Source organism: Numida meleagris, chromosome 1 (assembly GCF_002078875.1).
Source record: "Numida meleagris isolate 19003 breed g44 Domestic line chromosome 1, NumMel1.0, whole genome shotgun sequence".
Lineage (NCBI taxonomy): Eukaryota > Metazoa > Chordata > Aves > Galliformes > Numididae > Numida > Numida meleagris.
In genome coordinates this window covers 109,086,612-109,105,023 of record NC_034409.1, presented here as the reverse complement: position 1 = coordinate 109,105,023, position 18,412 = coordinate 109,086,612, and the positions used below count along the sequence as shown (strand labels likewise).

At 42.9% G+C, this 18,412-nt stretch overlaps 1 long non-coding RNA gene across 1 annotated transcript; it reads right to left on the bottom strand.

Moving 5' to 3' along the window:
- LOC110403693 lies at window positions 125–17,873 on the bottom strand. Its single transcript, XR_002441796.1, has 3 exons — window positions 16,259–17,873; window positions 977–1,608; window positions 125–253 (listed from the first exon to the last, which is right to left on the bottom strand). It is a non-coding gene; the product is annotated as an uncharacterized LOC110403693 (long non-coding RNA).

The window sequence follows — 18,412 nt, the reverse complement described above, 5'->3', positions numbered from 1 at the left end:
TTTCATATGGTGGGCGGTATTACGCTTGGATTTAAATTTCAAACAGAAGATAGAGTGAGTTTCTCACGGATGGCTCTGGGAGGAGGGGTTGCGCCTTTCAGTGATGGAACCCACATTTTCCTTGTTCATAAGGGAAGATGCACTCCAGGTCACTTCCATGGCCCATTCCAGAGAGCAGTGGCCATGCTGCGTTGTGTTCCTCCATTTCACATAGAGCTCCTCATGAATGTGTTTCTTTAATTAGGACTTTTTTCTACAGTGCAAAAAAAAAAGCTTATGGGTAAAAATAGCTGGAACCCAAATATTTAAAGTCTGTTATGCTGTTCTGCTGTCTCAAAGAAGCTGTACTTGAGGTGCCTCATGTCCTTATTCTCATAGATGGAGTGGATCTCCCCTGCTATACTTCATACTCTGCGATGCCTCAGACCACGAAATTCCCATCACACATCATCTCTCCCTTCCCTAAAACAGAGATCTTGTGGAACGGCAACGGATCAAGTCTACATGAGACAAGGAGGCACTCCCTGTACAGCTCCCATAGAACACTTCTGTGGCATTCACTGTCGGAACTGTTATTATCATAGAATTATAGAACCATAGAATCATTAAGGTTGGAAAAGACCACTAAGATCATCTAGTCCAACTGCCAACCCATCACCACCATGCCAACTAAACCATGTTCCTCAACATTATTTCATCAGAAAGTTCTCATTTCAAAAACTCACAATAGCATGGAAAATGCTCCATTTTTAATTGCTTCCAGAAGTTTGAAACAGGAAAGAAGGAGGAATGAATGGAAGCTCGGCAAATCTGAAAGGGTTATTGCCAGGCATGCAAAACTTTGCTGAACGTCAGCTCTTCAGCACTGCCTGTTGTTCTTTGTGTGTGCATGTGATCCCCTGCTATCCCTGTAATAAGCCCTTATGTATCTGACAAACACTGCTCAGGAGACAGCTGGTGTACTCATAAAACGTACCTTTCAGTTTTCACAGCTTTCATTAGAGAGGATCTTCAGAAAGGGCATCCAAGGCATTTTAGAACACTGATGTGCCAATATGTCCTTCTGAAATGATTGAACCAGCATAGCTGCTGCTGCTTTATACCAAATTCCCATAAGTCCGGCACAACTAGTGGCACAATTTCTCTTCTGGAATGGTAACCAGCAAAAGAATTAGTGTCTCTTTTCATTTCCTTTTTTCTCTGGAAAATTTCATTTTCCTCTTCAGTTCTTGTGGCCCATTATGAAATGGGGCAGTTGATATGTAACAGTACAGTACTTTTAGTACTCATAATGTGTCACTTCAAGTCTTCAGGTGGTTCAGACAGAGGCTCTATGTGAAAAATGTGCAAGGGAAACAGCAGCACATGGGGGGGTTAGTGAAATGTGTGGCATCAGCAAAGAGTACAATCCATTTCCAACAGAAAATCCGGTGAAGCCTTCCTGACCTTTGGGTCAAATCTGTCTGCATAGGATTACCTTCAGCCTCATCCCACAAAGAAGCTGCAGGGAGCGGTGGGGAAAGGAAGCAAGCATCTTCCTAGTACGCTGAAAGCCCAGTTGCAGTGTGAGGTTTTCTGCCAGTCTTCAGTCGCTTTTTGCTTTCAAATCTGGGGAAAAAAAAAAAAAAAAGGAGTGTATTCTACCTAGAACTGAGTTGTTTCTTCCTGCATTGCCTTCTCTTTGGGGTTTTGCTCAGATGTTTATCTTTTTTCCCTCCTTGCTGTATTCACTCAAGAGTACAGACTGAGTGAAAACAAATTAATTTTAATGCCTTTTCTGGGAAAAAATAAAAGTACTACAAGAAAACCGCTTTTGAAAAATGCTTTTTATTAGATGAAGATTGTTAATGACAACAAAGGCAAGCAGCAGGCAGTAGTAAATTAACAATGTTCTGACAGTACTCTAAGGTTAATACTGTTGTATGCACACAAGACAGCATTAGTTGTATAGTTCAAGGGATAAAGAAAGCAGGAGGGAAGCAAAAGCTAGGGAAAACATGGAAAGTATTTTGGTGATAAAAAGACAGAGATTCTGATCTGTTTTTATTGGGATTGAGTTTTACTGGTAAACCTGAAATCAGTAAACATGTTCAAATTGTAATCTGAGCAAACTAAAACTTTCCAGAAAAGGTCTCATTTTTTTATATTGCTAAGAATCTGACCAAGTAGCATTGACTCCAGGGTCCATTTGAGTGGAAGACTACATCCAGCCCATGCATTTCATCCCTCTCTCGGTCTCTTTTGCAAAGCTGTCAGAGAACTTGAACCTCTGTTCCAGTCATGTTTTGAGTGGAGCTGTGTTCAGCACTTTGTTTTCCAGCCGAGGATCATATAATATTTCAGAAGCTGACTCCTGGTTTGTTCTGTCTTCTGTCTGTGCTCAGAAACGTGGTGTGAGAGGGAAGCCTTGCTTTCACTGAACTTGTGTCAGTTCAGAATTCACCAGGAATGTATGACTTAAATTGGCATAACTTGATGTCACTTCACTGTAAAGATATGTCTGTGTTTCAGTCATACGCACTACTTCATCTTGTTTCTGGGAGTGGTTTCACAGGCCGTGTTAAGGTTGGGATGTCCAAAATTAGATTGCTCTCGGACTGCCTGGTTTGAAGTGAATTATGGCTCTATGTGGATCATCGTGCAAGCACATAAAGACCTATTGCATACACTTAATTAGTTAACAAAAACTAAAAAAGAATTATTATTTCTTATTAGTACCTACTTCCTTAGATCTGTCTTAGGATAGTATCAAATACTGTTACTGTCACCACAGAAATCATGTAGAGGAACAGAATTTTTAAGCACACATACACAGAGAACTACAGCCTTCCCTGCAGGTAGATAACTGAGGGGAAAAAAGGGCAATTCTGAAGTGGCTGTGCACTGTAGTGCAGCATGGGCCAACTGGTACCATCCTGATACACAACTGAAACACAGCACCATCACAGTCAATGGTGGATCCTTATAAATGTTGATTCCTCATGTTTCCTCACGCCTTTCATGACCTCATTCATTTTGCTTTCCCCAGTCAGTGAACTTGTAGCACTTGAAAATACCTCCGCATTTGTCAGGAAACAATGCTCTGACTGTAATTTTTGGCTGCAGCTGTGGAGTGCTCCAGACAACCCACACAGGAAAAATCTGTCATTTCTATGGCCACAGGTCTGTGCTGGCCATGTACCACAGGGTCACTTGGTGCATTACTGCTACAGCCGCCCGCGGCCCAACAAAGGTGAGGTATTAAGCATGAATTTCCACAGCTCATCGCCCGTAACCTCTTTCTCCTGGCCATGATGCAGGGAATAGAAGAGTAGAAAAGAGTTAATCCAGTGGTCTCACTGGAAGCTCTTGTTAGCTGGAATGGCCTATCCATGGCTAATTGCTCCAGCTGTGCATTTTGTAGTAAGGCACATTTACACGGGTCACTTTGTTCAGATGTGTGAGGGGAAGTAAAGTATAGGGCAGAAAAAGGTGGGAACTGTAGTACCCTTGGTATACCTGTCCACTGTAGCCTCCCTGTTAAGGGCAGTTTTTCCTCCCTTTCTGTCTCCATCCCATCACATCATCTCGCAATAGTTTCTCCTCTGAAAATTTGATGGAAATAGTTTGCTGTCTCAGAGAATAATAATAATAATAATAATGGTTGGAGTGTTTCTCTTGGCCATGCCCATTGAAAGTCATTTGTTCCATCTAGTCAGCTGATATCTAGCTCTTTTATCTAAGGTACGAGCTTCCCTGGGTTATCTGTTGTCAGCCTGATTTCCTTGTTGTTAGAGTCTGGGAGACTTTCTTAAGTCCCCCACACTTCTGAAGCCAGCAGCGGAAGAGAGAGCCTCAGAAGTAACACTGAGCCTTGGAGTTACACGTTGGAGCTACCCCTGCTGCATACATTCAGTGAGATTTGCCATAGATTTTGGCTCCTCCATTTCTCTACACCCTCATTGTGTGGGGTGATTTGAGATGCAGCCATGCTAGTAAAATGAACCTGGCAGAAAAGCCTCTAATTACATTCAGCAGTGCAATGCAGATTTTTGCAATTATACTGCAGACACACGTTTAGTGCAGCACGCAGCCGCTGCTGGGACGGGTAAGAAAGCCTAGCGCTGTGTGAGAGGCCTGCCAGACTGGCAGGGGGGTGGAAGTAGGATTGTGGCACTTGGCAGCAACATGGCCCTTCGTCACATTGTCACCTGCACAAAAACCAAGCACGCTTCCTTCTGTCTAGATAACAGCTATCTCTGGGAGGACAAATCACCTGGAAATGCAAAATGCCAGAGGGGACCTGTGGCCCTAACGAGAGCAGCCTGAAGAGGCATCCACCCCCAGACAGCTCTGCAAGAGGCTGGGAAATGCAGGACCCAGAAACCTGATGACAGGATCAGGCATTGCAGAACTGAGGGCCACACTCAAGGCCACAATAAAAAAGAAATGCAGCTGTTTCTTTCCTGATGTTCTTTGGTTTTCTTTCCTTTAATTTCTGACCAGTTTGTGATGTGAATGAGACTGGAGATATTCAAATTACGACCACTTCCTGGCTTTTTTCTTTTTGCTGACAAAAATGAGGGGTTTGTCTCAGTAGAAGTTCCAATGCACATCTCTCATAGAATCATAGAATCATTAAGATTGGAAAAGACCACTTAAGCCATCTGTTCCAAACACCAGCCCACCCCCACCATGCCCACTGCCCATGTCCCTCAGTGCCACATCCACACGGCTCTTGAACACCTCCAGGGACAGTGACTCCCCCCACCTCCCTGGGCAGCCTGTGCCACTGCCTCACCACTTTTCCTGAGAATAAGTTTTTCCTAATACCCAGTCTCTCATCCTTGTACCTGTGGTATCACTATCTTGCATATCACTGTCTATTGCAAAAGGTCTCACACTGAGCCAGGGAGGCACTGCAAGACACTCACAAGCTGCAGCACTGGCTCTGTTCAACAAGATCTGCCAGTCTGCTTCCTTCTGCCTAGGAAAATCATGTCGGCATGTCTCCAAGTCTTGCAGGTTGCCTTGAGGATATGCCATCAGCTGAGGCTGCATGACTGATCAATTCCTCCATCTCCTCCCATTCTCCATTTTCCAGCTTAATCTTTTCAGCTGACGGATAAAACCAAACAACAAAAAAATCCCATCGTTTTTAAAATTTCCATGGCAATAAATAGATAGATTACAGTCAACTACAAAAAACTGCTATTGATCTGAGTTGTTTCAGAAGCATACTTGCTTTCTGCAGTCAAGCTTACAATACAATTTGCCCTACATTCAGCATCCATTCCAATTAAAGAGAGGGGAAGAAATGCATGTTATTTTAAATAAAAGGCTTTCAAGTTATTCTTGCAGGCTGCTTTGAGGATCTAGTACAGATCAAAGCTGCTTTGAGAACTCATCCATTCTGCTTCAAATATGATAGCACATTGTCCATAGAAAAATGAAGGCCCCGTAAGATATCAAAGCCAGAAGTACATTTTGAGTTTCCAAGCAGCACACTCAAAACTAGTGAAGTCTGTCAGAATAGCAACAGACCAGGGGCGACAGTGATTCCCACAGTCACAGAGCCCAGGGCATTTGGCAGCTGCAGGAACCACATCAGAAATTGCTGCTTAAACTTATCAAGCTCTGTCTTAATGATAGTGAGGTCATCTGTATGGATCAAAAGTCTTGGTCAATACCAGCTTCTCAAAACTGACTGAAATTTGTCAATTAGGAGTAAGTTAGGAATTGAGCTTTACTCCAACCTTAATTCCTTTGCTGATTAAGACTTAAGAAGTTAGAACGCTTCCATGAACACTGTCCTTTAAATACAGTCTCTTTTTTCCATTCAATGCCTGCTCCTTATGTAATTATAGACAGCAATCACATTTCCTTTCAGCTTTTTGCTAAGTTTAGCAAACCAGACTTTTTGGCACTCCATTCGCATGATAGTTCATCTTTTTCCTGCACAACCTGGTATGCTTTTCTCTCTTCCTGTTCCTGTCTGAGTACGTCTGTCTTGCATAAAGTTGACTATTCATAGTAATCCAAAAGAAGTCTCACCAAGGTGACGTACAGCTCTATTCGCTCATATCTCTGATCTATCTCTGTTGTATCTTCTCTATATGTCTTTCTCCCATCTCTCTGTTTTCTTAGTTTTTGCACATCCTCCTACCACTTCTCATTTCCACTTGGACTGCTTTTGGTTCTGCTTCTTTTCTTCACTGCTGCTTTTCTCATTGAAGGCCAAAATAAGTGAGAAATGTGTCAGGCTCCCCTTTCCAAACTTGTTGATTGAACGTGCTGAAGAATAAGTGGTCTGCAGGGAGCAGGATTTATTGGGCTGTTAGCTTGAATGGAGCCGTCTTCTTCAGTCTTTTGAGCCCCTGAGTGCAATTTCTGCACAGTTCCGTTGCTGCAGTCCCTTACTCTGGATGTGTGCTGAAGGACTTTTTTATTATTGCACCTTGAGTATGGGAAAGACCTGATTTAGGGGATGGGAAAAGAAAACTTCACTATCTGTCAGAAGTGGTTTTGTGCCCTTAACAAGTTTTTTGGTTGTTTTTTTTTTCCAAGGCAACTGATCCTGATGCCACGTGGCTAATTTCTCTTCCATGTCTTGAAATTAAAGGTGCTGTCCCAGAGAAACATCTGTACTGGGGCTTCGACTGTTTCTTTCTTTGTTTGGAGGTAACCTATGTTAGCAGAAAAAGAAACATCCTTCCTTAATTTGAAGTTCTGTACAACTTCTGACTCAGTTCTTTCCATGAAGAAGGAACATAGTATATTTTCTCTGGTTCCACCATGAAGAGATCTTGTCAATGGAAAGAATAAAGAATGTTCAAATGAAAGATGAAAGCCTTCGGTCATCTTCTGACATGAAGTCATCTGGTTGCTAGCTAGTGTGTTCCACACCACAGGCAGACCATAGTTATTTTTGTGAGCTAAGTATTGTAACAAGGATAGTTTCTAGAAAATAAATGGGTTGAGGTTGGATCCTAAAGGGAATTGCATGTGGAACAAAGACTAATGTAGAAGTTAAGACTTTAACAGCCCTGACAGTGTCCCTTTAAATTACAGTTATTCAATACTATGGAGCTGAAGTGTTCTGTGGTTATGCATATATTTGTAACAAATCGCTGCACAAATATTTGGCTTGTAACGATGAACTAAATGGTATGACATTTGCCTGGGAAAATTAATTACTTTAACATGTGTTGTATAAAATATGAGATAATCATGTAATATATGTGTATACTGTAGTGTTGCCGAGTGACTAAGTTATTACCAAAGGAAATTTATGAGAAATAAACAAGAAATACTCATAGATGCTGTAAATGTCATGTTATGCTCAAGGGCCCTTTGCAGCTGAACAGTTTTTATGTTGGCGAGGAGGGCAGGATCATGCAGCAAAAAGTCAAGTTAGAATGAGTTAATCTTTGTATTTGCATGCCTTTTTAGTGATATATAATGTAGCTGTGTAGTTTCTGTTTCAGATTCTTGAGCTAATTCATCATGAAGATGACAAGATCAAATCATCAGACTAAACTTAGTGATCCAGCATGGTCTTGGTACCACATTTTAAGCTGTCTGGACGAAGAAGAAGAGCTGCCTATTAAAGACAAGAGGAATAAAGCAGTCTTGGTAGTCAAATTATGGCTGCTTGGTTGGGCAAAATCTTACTGCCTGATTTATGTAGTTTGACTTTTTTGGAAGGGTGAAGGAAACTCCCTTCAAGGCCATACCCGTGAAGAGGTGCTTCTCCTGGGGATCCTCACAGTAATGAAGGTGGAATGCCTCCCAAGCACTACCCTCCCTCCCATTAGGATGCTCTGCACAGGAAAAAGAAACGGGAAGCAATGAACTGATGAGGGAAAAACAGATACACGCATTCTTACAGAATGTAGGGCAAGAAAGACCCAATCTCTAAACAGCAGCAGGACATAATACAGTAAAAAATTACATCCATTACACTCATCTCCTCTCCTCTAAGAAAGAAACACAGACAGATGATGCTCTTTTGTGAGCAGCTAGCAGAATCATTTTAAAAAATGTGGCTCACTGGTTTTGGGGGTCTTTAACTACTCCAGCAGTTTTGAAGAAAATGATAAACCAGGGCACAGCCTGCTCAGTGTACGTGACACTGGCAGCATTTCCAGAGTTGGCTCCAAACAAGAGAGGGGAACCTCTGCTGAGTGTGGAGGGGAGGACAGGGTCCATGAGAGACTGAAGGATTCCTGTGCCTCAGTGAGTGAAGGAAGGAAAACACACAGCTGGAGGCAGAAGACATGAAGACAGCAGGCTTTAATGAACACAGGATATTAGCAGGTAAATTCACTGGGAATCAAATCTGTGGGGGAAAAGAGCTCCAGAAAGAGTTGACAATTCCTTTAGAAATGAAAAAAAAAAAGTCACTAAGAGCAGAATTACAAAATATCTCAGTGTATAGAAAGGGTAGAAAATGCAGTAAGAAAATTCAGTGAAATCACGAGCTCTTCAATGAGCTCAAATTGAAGGAGGGAGTGCACAGAACACAGAAAATAGGTCAAATATCTAAAAATGAATGTTAAAAAAACCTCAGCCTGAGCATACAGGGACTAAATCAGAAAGTCTGAGGCACAAAATAAAATACTTTGCCTATTCTTTGCTTATACTAATAAGTCATTTTAAAGGCATTTGTGATAATAACAATAAGGGAAACTGAGGGGAGAATTTCTGCTTAGGTAGGAAAATTGGCATATGTGAAGAAGACTGGAAGAACACAAACACGGTGCTTATGTTAAAAGTAGGGGCAGGGAACTGTGGAGACAGGGAATTAGACTTGGGGGTGGGAAGACCCACCCTAAATGCACCTGGAGGCAAAATGTGAGATCCCTTCTGGCTCCTGCTACCATGCAGCTGCCTAGCCACAAGATTGTGTGTTCTGTAAGAGCTGTAACAAGCTGGGAGCATCAGAACTGAAGGGAGCCAGGAGAAAGAGAAGTGAATGGAGAGCAGCTGTGGCACATTTTAAAAAAACAGGTGCACAGCAAGGAGGGGAGGATGCAGGGAGCACTTACTGGCTGCTGGGGTCATTTGCTATGTAGCTTTGAGCATCCTCACCTTCAGGGCTGAATGGCAGGAAAAGATCCAAAAGCCTTACAGATAAAAGGAAGTCAAACCTTCCCGGGGCTGACAGCATCTCTCTGTGTTTGTGCACCCTGGGTGCTTGTGGCACTGCCTGAAGGAGAGCACCAAATGGGGGAAAAAGTACTGTGTGTAAGAAATCCCAAGGTTCCCTCGCTGGAGCTGTGATTCCTTATGTTCTATGGCCATGGTGGATGAGACAATACAAGAGGTAATCCAGTTACCTTAGAAAAATGCTCTAGTGATGAGGACAGTGAAGAAGCGTGGCACACACCTCTCATATTCCAGAGCTTGTAACAACAGGTTAGACAGATTTATGCTAGGTATGTCTTAGGTATACCCGATCCGCTCCCAGGTTGGAGCGATGTTGTGAATGCATTTGAATAGTCTCTTTCAGCACTGCTTTTCACCCAGGGTGCTATGATGCTTATCTGCAAGGCTCCTGAGGCAATGAAGCTTCACCCCCACACTGGGTGGAGCAGCATTCCTCTTTCAACCTCTGGCTTTCAGTGCCACAGATGGGCTTTGCCATCATACTAAGAAAATGCCAGAAGTGCTAGGCCTATCTGCTCTTGACTCCCTTAACGTGTATATTTTTGATTGTTCCCTATGTAAATCAAACAGCTTCCTCAAACTTAATTTGTTTTTTTTTTTTCTTTTTTTTCCCCAGCTTCCCTAACAATTTTAATTAACTGTGCTTTACATTTCTGCATGTCTTTGTAGAGATAGGGCTAATATTGGCCTCTGGTTTATGGAGAAAAACATTGTTTGACAGATGGTAGAGACGCGTAGCTGTCCATTAGATGCCTGAAATGCCTTCTGAAGAGCCCCAAGCTTGCTTTTTTCTGTGGAGGTATTCTAGAGAGGGTAAGATCCTTGAATGAAATTAGCTCTTCTGAATACATCTCTACAGTATTACACTGACCAGAAACAAATCCAGTATTACCAGTGAATCACTACATTGTAGTAGCACTGTAATATCATAATTTTGGGTATATATCTTATGTACCTCAACATCTTGGTTGTGGTGGGACTGTTGCTGTACACTGAGCTTCCAGGTGAGTGTCCCATTCTTACCATAGAATCATTTGAGTTAGAAGGGACCCTTACAGGCCATCTAGTCCAACCTTCCTGCCATGAACAGGGACACCTGCAGCTTGATCAGGTTGCTCAGAGGCCTGTCCAGGCTGCCCTTGAATGTCTCCAGGGACGGAGTATCCACGACCTCTCTGGGCGACCTGTGCCAGTGCTTCACCACCCTTATTATAAAAACCTTTTCCTTATATCCAGTCTAAATCCTCTCTTTTAGTTTGATACTGTTGGGAAAATTTCCGCTCCAATAGGCTTGCTCAATTATCTTTATTCTAAAAAGAGACAAAAGCTTTCTTTATTCAAATAAAGGGAGAGTCTACTAGGGGCATACCCCTGTAGGGTCTCTCAAAGGATCGGGGGACAGAGCTTCTCTTTTATCCCTGTACCCCAATGTTGGTAAGCTCCTTCCCCTTTCTCCATTGTCTAAAGTACTCAGGGTTCACATACTTCTTGGTTTGCTGCCCTCATCCCCAGTAGGTACACACCTTCATTTCCTTTGTATACATACTTTGTAATCTGGATTCAGAGTTTGCTGTTTTGCCCAACAAGAACTGTCTTTGTACCCTGTAAAGTCTATCACTCTTTGTTCTGTCCACAAACAAGATTTACACGCAGGTGCTAAGCTAGCATCTTCTGCCATATACCTGCAAGATAAGTTTAACTAGTTCTTCTCTGATCTTATTTTTCAAGGATATCTTATCCTTTTTTTCTTTCATCTCAAAACCATTTCTCCTTGTCCTATCACAAAAGACCCTACTGAAAAGTCTGTCCCCTTCTTTCTTATAGCCCCCCTTTAGATACTGACAGACCGCTCTCAGGTCTCCCTGGAGCATTCTCTTCTCCAGGCTGAACAGCCCCAGCCCTCTCAGGCTGACCTCCTAGGGGAGCTGTTCCATCCCTTGGATGAACTTGTCCTGACTTGACTTCTTGTTTTGACTTTGTTGGTGGCTGCTCAGGACCAAGCACTGTGCAGAGAACTTCGGTCTGTTCAATCCACTGGATGTGATTTTGCATTTGTGAGCACAAGCGTTAGCTTTAAAATCTCACTGTCCATTCACATGGGCTGGAGAGAATGCTTGGGAATTCTTAACTCTTTGTTGGTTCTGCTTAACCTAAATAACTTTGTGTAACCTTCAAATTTCACTTCTCCATCTCTTTTGTGTGGTTTCTTATTAAATAATTATTTTTCAATCATCTTCTGTTCAAGGAAAATGAGGTACGAAAACAGTTTGAGGTGAATGTTATGTAATCCTAAATGGCATAAAGACTTCCATTGTTACCCTGAAGTAAATTAATAATACCCCTAATTAAAAGCATTTTTCTTTGCTAAATGGCTCTGCTGTTTTTGCAAAAGTGATTGCAGTATATACTGGACAGTGCAACTTCAGTGACACGGGAGAATTACCTCCTACGAAATGGGCACCGTAATGTGGTGCATAAGACACAAGAAGATCCAGATTTGTGTGCTTCTCCAAAAAGCAGAACTGCAGTGTTGAACTGGTAAGGCTCAGATTTAGCCTGTTTTGTAGGTTTTACCCCTTTCATACCTTGTGGGAGATCCATTGCCAACAGCAAGTGTTGAAGTAAAAGGATAGCTCAGGTTGGAAAAGGCCTTGGAAGGCCTGTAGAAATCAAGTAACAGCCAGTTGGGTATATTAATGGATAGGACCTCATGTTTGCTAGCAAGGGTCTTATTTGTGCAAAGTCCTGGGTATTTTAGGTGCTGACATGTCCACTGCTGTCAATTGGTCTTTCAGCCGTGGTGGGCAGAAGACGGGGCGGTGGAGATAGCAGGATACTTCCCCACTCATCCACAGACCTCCAGAGCTGAACACCTCAACAGAGATCCCTTCTCTGTATACTTATCCTTCTTTCTTAAGTTCCCTTCTTACCAGGCTTCTAATAAAGTTCTGTTTTCAGGGTACTGCCACCTAATGCCTTTCCCCTGTGCTGGGAAGTCTCCTCTTAAGAAGCAAGTAAGCAGCTGAGGAAGAAGCGGCATCCAGGTTGGGTGATGGGTTGACATCTATACATAAGTGATCCTAACCACAGTCCCCTTTTACCTCCACTCTGCCCCCATCAGGGTTCCTTCACTCTAGCACAAGCTCAAAACTAGCAAAAAGAGAGGAGGATTTCTCTGTAACCTTTACAGTCAGGAAAGTAAGCACTCCCACTTTCTTTTTCCCTAGTTAACGTCCTAAATTCTCTTCTGCATGTGTAAACAACCAGGAAAGACTGAACTTTAAACTGTGTCCCTCCTGCCTTTTTCTGAATCCAGCAGTTTGGCAGATTTCATGGATTTTGGACTTGATGATCTTTGTAGGCCCCTTCCAATGGAAACTATTCAATTCTATTCTTATTTTGCTTTTAGGACAAAATTAGATTCACTGAAATGATTAGGAGTTTTACTAAGTGTTAAATATGCAGCTGCACTAAATAAGTTAATTTAACTGTAAATAAGAGCCAAAATTCAGTATAATCAAATTAGTACAATGAACTGTAATAACAGCTATTGAAACAAAATGATGCAATGTCAACTGCATTTACAATTTATGCTGATCTGGGAAAAAACAAAAAAACAAAAACGTACCTGGGAAGATTGTCATCAGAGTATTACTGGGAGTTTTTTCTGTTGCGTAATTTTTTAAGAACCAGACCCATTTACTTTTCAATCGAAAATTAAACCAGTGAGACTCAATTAATGCATGACACTATTCCCTTTGAGGATAAACATGACTCACAAGCAGTTCGTAAAGAAGACGAGCTCTCACTTAGTTTAGCTACATGACCTGCTTAGTTCTCAGAGGGGCCCGTCAAACAGACATTAAGCAGTTAAAACAATCATTCTAAATAAATTCAGTAACTAGCAGATCGTGGCATCCCTCTGCTTAACTGATATAGCTGTACAATCACATTTTCTAATTTTTGTCATGTTTCTCTCCTAAGTAAGAACATGAAGGTGAGGGGAGGTGGTTTTTATATAACTTTAATAACAACTTTTCAGCTTGTGTATCAAGTGATAGACCATGTAAAGCATGATGTCTGCCCATTACCAAAAGCATGTTGCATTCTGTCCTATGCTATTGCTGAGCGTTTTTCTATGTTTTGTACATTGGCATGGTGAGGAGTGCTATGATGGCACAGGTAATTTAAAGCAAGAAGATTTCTGTAGAGCTAAGCTGCCCACATGAGCTGGGCACAGAAAACCCTGCCCTTCAGATCAGATCAGACAACTCAAGGTCCTGGGAAGGGGAAGTAGCATCGTTTCATTTGGAGCGCGGTGGTTCTGGCCATGATTTCTCTCCCAGCTGAGGGACTCCTTGGGGTGCAATGTTTGTGCTATTTTGCTGCAGATTGAGTAACTATGATGATTTTTGGAAAAAACAACCCCACCCACTTTTGAAAAATCGTATCCAGCTCAGCAGTTTTGCATCTGGGGAAGAAGACAGTTTGGGCGTTTGTAGCATGCTTTTAAAAGGAGCTGTGCAGAGGTGAGAGTGAGACTCCTGGATGCAGAGTCCAGCTGAATCTCCCGGGGCTGTGATTCAGTTGTACAAAGAGAGGTGCCTAAGCCCATGTGAAAAACTCTACAGTATCTGAGTCGCCCATATAGAAGGCTGGTAGAGATGACACAAAACATTATACTGATAGCTTAGATATCCTGGGACATCCCAAGGGCAGTGGGCTCCCTGTTCAGGTGCCTGAGTCCACTTCTTCTGCTGCCCCACCAGAGATTACATGATACCCAGATCTACAGTATCCTGGTCAAATAATTGCGTACATACAAGGAAGGCACTTTTTACAGAAGAGGTCTAAAAGGTGTAAACTTAGGAGGCTTAATAGGGCAAAATCCTTGAAGGACTTTGTTACTCTTCCATGAATCCTTCAGCAACAGTAGGCTACCTACAAAACCTGTATTAGATTAGCACATCTCAGATTTACGGTATGCCCTCCCAGCCTCTACTTCCTCATGCATTGAGACAGGGCTGAGCATTTCAAAACCGTCATTGCTAGATGTTTGCCTAATCTTCTTGAAAGGTAAGAAACAACTTCCTTATGTTATGCCTCCCAGTACTATATGGCTCCTATCATTAATTAGGATGTTTTCTCTACTGCCTAGCCTAAATCTTCTTTACTGCAGTTTAAGCTGATTTCTTCTTGTCCTTCCTTTGGTGAACAAGATGAGCAGTTGATCATAATCCTCTTTATAACAACCTCATACGTACTGGAAGTCTAGGAGACAGCTTTTCTGTGAACTTGTTTTTGAACTCAAAAATAACTCTTCCAAATAATTTTGCTTTTGTTCCACTTGGCCACAAAACAAGTGGTTTTCATAAAAGAGAGCGACAGGCAAGATCATTTGATAACCATCACTATCTCTCTGCAAACGCAGGTTCTAGTCCTCTGGGAGGTGACCTGTCAGACATTAAACTGATACTCCATTTATTGGTGCCACATGTAATCTGTAAATCCTTCTAGCGAGATAAACATTTACAATTTTGTTCCAAAAAAAATGTTTGGAGAATTTAACTGACTGGTGCCTCTGATCCCTCACTGAACTTGCGGTGGCCTACGTGACTGATTGCTGAGCCAAGGAAAGCTATATTAGGTAATCTGGATATTAACACAACAGACTTCCCACTTCTTACAAAGCTGGAGATTAGGAAAGACAGTGTAGATGATCAACACAATCCAACTATGTCAATTTGAGACGTCACTCAGGAGTGTCTTCTCACCAATACTGCCACTTCAGCTCTGCCTGTTCAGCCAGTTTTAACCCCCAGATCTATAGGACCTGAGGGTAATGTCCATCAGTTCTGCGACCTGTGGAGGTCGCATTAAAAAGAGCATGGCCAGCAGGCCAAGGGAGGTGAGGCCCGGTGAGGCCACATCTGGAGTATGCTGTCTAGTTCTGGGCTCCTCAGTTCAAGAAAGAAGGAAATTTTAGAGAAAGTCCAGTGGAGGCTGACAGAACTTCGGAACAGGCTGCCCAGAGAGGTGGTGCAGTCTTTTCAGGAAACATTCAAGACCTGTCTGGACACTTTCCGGTGCAACCCTTAGTCCCAGGGACTAAATGCAGTGCAGGATTTGGGTCTACTCAAGTCCCAAAGCAGGAACCCCTCATGGCAGATGCTGTGTAAGTGTGCTGGGCATGGTGGCTGCTGTAGATGGGGAGGACATGAAGGATGCCATTGTGTCCCTTAACTCTTCCCTTGTTTTCCCAGTGGTGGGGGTTACACTAACATCATGCCTTACTCCTACAGCTCTTGCCTCACTGGTTTTGCTCAGCCAGCCCAGTTAGAGCTGGCGCTGAGCACTGTGGAAACCCTCACCACATGCAGCTTTGGAAAAATGCAGCTGCTCTATAGGTAGTTCTTAAATTCCCTGATGCCATAATGGTTTGAATTACATCTGTCTTCATAACAAATGGTGCGGACTTGACTGTTCAGGGAACACTACGCCAGCATATCCTAGAGTAGTATTTTTTCTGTGTGAGAAGAGAAATAGCACATGCTGCCATAGTATTTCTTCGTGTTAATGTCAACTGTAACCACATGGGGATTGGTATCAGTCAAACTATTTCATTAAGAAATCACATTCCTGCCTAAAATAAATCAAATAATACAAAGGCGTGGAGATCAGACCAGGAAGTTGTGTGGAGATATAACATCCCAAGAATTTGTCTTCTTGTCTGTTCTTATTAAACCTGCAGATGATGAACTGTGCATAGTTCACATATTTACAGAGTTCTGTGAAAGATTAACAGTTACCTCTGTATAATATATATTAATGTAGGGAAAAAAAAACATTTGAAACTGTAGAGACATCTGAAACTCTTTGGAAAGGTAAACCATAAGTGTAACATCGCCACAATCTCTTCTCATGTGGACAAGAAAGGATTCACACTGATAAATCCTATTAATGGAGATTATTTACATAAATCTTTTGTACAACATATTCCAAACCATTTATGTTAGCTAGACTTCTCCTGTGGCATGTGTGTTGGAACAGGATATTTTTAATAATACGTTTATGTTGCCACTTACAGATGCGCACAGTCAGGACTCACCAGTGTTTGGTTTCTCCTGTGGAAGAGAAGCTGAGCTCACAAACCTATAGATGCTGTAGTCCAGTGCTCCTCCTCGGTTTTTAGTGCAAACTTCACATCCACCCTCAGTAATCCCACCCTTGGTAAGTGACCACAACCGCTCCACAAAAGCTTTCCGACAGTCTCCCACTCCCGCTGCTATCCCAGGATGTGATTTATCTTTGCAGTCTGGGTGCTCTGACGACTTTTAAGAGTACTAATTGCCTTATTATCCACTGCAGTGCAAGAGTAAAACCTTTTGACATTTTACTTCCTTCCCTGAGGAAAACAAATCCCAGTTCCTGGGACATTACCTTCTGCTGCCTCTGTGATTACTGGGGCGAAGAATTCCTTTAGGCTGTCTGCCTTATCAGCCTCATCTGTCACCAGTTTCCCACTCCTGGCTCTCAGCGCTCCCTCTTTGCTTCGCACCATTCGTTATTTCCCTTCTTTTTTATTTTCCGTTTTTATTTGTTAGGTCAATGTTCATCCCATATTCCATTCTTTATTTTCTATCAGTATGCTTTATCACATCAGTCTCTGTGATACCTCGCTTCAGTTAACTATTTTTATATTACTGCAGGAGTGCCTGTTAACAGAAGGAAAAAAGTAATATGATGCATTTTTCTGGTTGTTCCACATTTGAACCCTGAGCCAAGTCCCATTGATGGGACTACCGGAGCCTTCTGCTTGCAGCAAGATGGTCACCACCACTAGGTCAGGTCACCTGTGGCTTTCCTCACCCATCTCCTGCAAATCCCTGAGGACAGAGAGCCCACACTCTCCCTGGGTGACCTCTCCAGGGATGCACCTATCTTCTCATGAAAGCATTTTTCCTAATATCCAGTGTGAACCTCCCAAGCCACAATTTGTGGCTTCTTCTCTGGGAGGATTTGGCTCCATGACTCCATCACCTTTGTTACTCCCCTTCAAGTGGTTGTAGGCAGCTTTGGAGTGCCCCTTGGCCTCCCCTTCTCCAGGCTAAATAACCTGGATTGTCATTGTGGGTCCTTTCCTTTAGGCCCCTGGCCAGCTTAGGTGTTTTTCTCTGGGCCACCTATTTCTTCATATCCCTCTTGAACCGCAGGGTCCAAAAATAGACACTATTTCCAGGTGTGGTCTCACCAATGCTGAGTACAGACAAGATAGTTCATAACTATCCGTAATTGCTTCTCCTTGAACTCTGTGAGATTTCTCTTGGTGCTACATTCAGCTTTGAATTTATGCTCTACAGCTCTACATTTGGCACTCTAAGTGCCAAATATCCTTCCTAATTCAGTGTCGTCCACAGATCTGTTGAGTGGTACACTGAAGACATGGAATAGCATTTGTGCAGCAGCAGGGCCTGAGGCCCTGCCTGTTACCACTGCCAGCTGTATTTTGGCATGGTATTATCACTCCCAATGTTTGTTCTACCTTTGTTTTCATTCATATACAACGTAGCTAGGCAGTCAAACAAATGCATAGCTTTACTTGCACAAGTAGTCTCAAAACAAAGCTCCCATAGAAGCCAGTTTGCAATTTATCTATCTGGCACAAGAAGCTTTTAAGTTTGGAAAACAAGTATCATAGAATCATAAAATAAGAATCATGGAGTCACAGAGTGGTGTGGGTTGGAAGGGACCTCAAATCCCACCCAGCCCCAACCCCTGCCATGGGCAGGGCTGCCCCCCACCAGCTCAGGCTGCTCAGGGCCCCATCCAACCTGGCCTTGAGCGCCTCCAGGGATGTGGCACCACAGCTTCTCTGGGCAGCTGTGCCAGCGCCTCACTGCCCTCTGGGGAATGAATTTCTGCCTAATACTGCATCTCAATGAATTTCTAACCTAAACTGCATCTTTTAGTTTAAAGCCATTCCCACTTGTCCTATCACTATCTACCCATGTAAAAACTCATTCCCCCTCCTGTTAAAAAGTTCACCTTGAGTACTGGAAGGCTGCAATGAGGTCTCCCTGCAGACTTCTCCCAGCTGAAAAAGCCCAGCTCCGTTGGCCTTTCTTCATAGGAGAGGTGCTTGAGCCCTCTGAGCATCTTTGTGCCCTCCTCTGGTCCTACTCCAACAGTTTAAAGTCTTTCCTGTGTTGAGGGCCCCAGTACTCCAGATGGGGCCTCACAAGGGCAGAGCAGAGATGGACAA